The 2,852-nt window shown below is 42.6% G+C and overlaps 1 non-coding gene across 1 annotated transcript; it reads left to right on the plus strand.

The window, feature by feature from the left end:
* Positions 1-273: 273 nt before the first annotated feature.
* TRNAS-AGA lies at positions 274-355 on the plus strand. Its single transcript has one exon. It is a non-coding gene; the product is annotated as a tRNA-Ser (tRNA).
* Positions 356-2,852: the final 2,497 nt, after the last annotated feature.

Genomic DNA, 2,852 nt, shown 5'->3' on the forward strand with positions numbered 1-2,852 from the left:
GGCTTTAATCAAGTTAGCTGGAAGGAGAGACAGACCCGAAGCCAACATCGAGGGAGGCCTTCTTTCTCCCCAAAACCTTGACAAAAAAAAAAAGATCTATTAGCCCGGATTGAGTAATCAACCAATCAATCAATCGTATTTACTGAGCGCTTACTATGTGCAGAGCACTGTACTAAGCGCTTGGGAAATACAAATTAGCAACATTTAGAGACAGTCCCTACCCAACAGTGGGCATGCAATTGATATGACTTGAAGCAAACAGAAAGAAATAAAGTAGTCGTGGCCGAGTGGTTAAGGCGATGGACTAGAAATCCATTGGGGTCTCCCCGCGCAGGTTCGAATCCTGCCGACTACGGGTTATTTTTATTTTTTTATTTTATTTTTTTATTCATTTATTTTTTCCTTCCTCGAACCTGTGCAGAAACTCGGGGACGCGAAGGGATGCGAGAATGGGGGAGGGAGGCGGGACGGAGGACACCGAAGAAGGCCAGAACGTGGCAGGCGGGAGAAGTGATAATAATAATATAATAATGATAATAATAATTATTTATTATTAAGGGTTACTATTCATTCATTCAATCGTATTTATTGAGCGCTTACTGTGTGCAGAGCACTGGACTAAGCGCTTGGGAAGGACAGGTTGGCAACATCTAGAGACGGTCCCTACCCAACTGGGGGCTCACAGTCTAGAAGGGGAGACAGACAACAAAACATATTAACAAAAGAAAATAAGTAGAATAAATATGTACTGTACTAAGCGCTTGGGAAGTGCAAGTTGGCAACATATAGAGACGGTCCCTACCCAGCTGTGGGCTCACAGTCTAGAAGGGGGAGACAGAGAACAAAACAATCAGTCAATCAATCGTATTTATTGAGCGCTTACTGTGTGCAGAGCACTGTACTAAGCGCTTGGGAAGTACAAGTTGGCAACATATAGAGACAGTCCCTACCCAACAGTGGGCTCACAGTCTAGAAACAAAACATATTAACAAAAGAAAATAAGTAGAATAAATATGTACTAGTAAAATAAATCAATAAAGTGCTGGGGAGGTTGTAATAATAATAATAATAATAATAATGGCATTTATTAAGGGTTACCATTCATTCATTCAGTCACTCAATCGTATTTATTGAGCGCTTACTGTGTGCAGAGCACTGGACTAAGCGCTTGGGAAGTACAAGTTGGCAACATTTAGAGACGGTCCCTACCCAACTGTGGGCTCAGTCTGGAAGGAGGAGACAGAGAACAAAACAAAACATATTAACAAAAGAAAATAAGTAGAATAAATATGTACTGTACTAAGCGCTTGGGAAGTACAAGTTGGCAACATTTAGAGACGGTCCCTACCCAGCTGTGGGCTCACAGTCTAGAAGGGGGAGACAGAGAACAAAACATATTAACAAAAGAAAATTAGTAGAATAAATATGTACAAGTAAAATAAATCAATAAAGTGCTGGGGAGGTTGTAATAATAATAATAATAATGATGGCATTTATTAAGGGTTACCATTCATTCATTCAGTCATTCAATCGTATTTATTGAGCGCTTACTGTGTGCAGAGCACTGGACTAAGCGCTTGGGAAGTACAAGTTGGTAACATATAGAGACGATCCCTATGCAAGAGCACTGTTCTAAGTGCTAGGGAGGTTACAAGGTGATGAGGTTGTCCCACGGGGTGCTCACAGTCCTAACCCCCATTTTACAGATGAGGGAACTGAGGCCCAGAGAAGTGACGTGACTTGTCCAAAGTCAAACAGCTAATTCATTCATTCATTCAATCGTATTTATTGAGCGCTTACTGTGTGCAGAGCACTGTACTAAGCACTTGGGAAGTACAAGTTGGCGACATATAGAGACGGTCCCTACCCAACAGCGGGCTCACAGTCTAGAAGGGGGAGACAGACAACAAAACAAAGCATATTAACACAATAAAATAAATAGAATAGTAAATCCATTCAATCGTATTTATTGAGCGCTTACTGTGTGCAGAGCACCGTACTAAGTGCTTGGGAAGTACAAGTCGGCAACATATAGAGACGGTCCCTACCCAACAGCGGGCTCACAGTCTAGAAGTGGGAGACAGACAACAAAACAAAACACATTAACACAATAAAATAAATAGAATAGTAAATATGTACAAGTAAAATAAATAGAGTAATAAATCTGTACAAACATATATACAGGTGCTGTGGGGAGGGGAAGTAGGTAGGGCAGGGGAGAGGAAGGAGGGGGCTCAGACAATAAATAGGCGGAGTCAGGATTTGAACCCATGACCACTGACTCCAAAGCCTGGGCTCTTTTCACTGAGCCATGCTGCTTCTCTAATTAAGTTTAAAAAAAAAGTAGCAAGGCGAGTGATCGCCCCCCTTTCTCTGGAGGGAAAATAGTTGCATGAGGCGGCTTGGGGTCCCCAAGGCCCGAGCTGCGTCTAGACTATGAGCCCGCTGTTGGGTAGGGACCGTCTCTATATGTTGCCAACTTGTACTTTCCAAGCGCTTAGTACAGTGCTCTGCACACAGTAAGCGCTCAATTAATACGATTGAATGAATGAATGAGCAGGCCCTACCCCTGGAGCCCCTTCCTTCCTCTCCCCCTCCTCCCCATCCTCCCCGCCTTACCTCCTTCCCCTCCCCACAGCACCTGTGTATATGTATATGTGCTTGTAGGTATTCATTACTCTATTTATTTATTTTATTTGTACATATTTATTCTATTTATTTTATTTTAATATGTTGTGTTTTGTTCTCTATCTCCCCCTTCTAGACTGTGAGCCCACTGTTGGGCAGGGACCGTCTTTATATGTGGCCAATTTGCCCTTCCCAAGCGCTTAGTACAGTGCTCTGCACACAGT

The sequence above is a fragment of the Tachyglossus aculeatus genome, chromosome 4 (assembly GCF_015852505.1).
Source record: "Tachyglossus aculeatus isolate mTacAcu1 chromosome 4, mTacAcu1.pri, whole genome shotgun sequence".
In the NCBI taxonomy this organism is placed as follows: domain Eukaryota; kingdom Metazoa; phylum Chordata; class Mammalia; order Monotremata; family Tachyglossidae; genus Tachyglossus; species Tachyglossus aculeatus.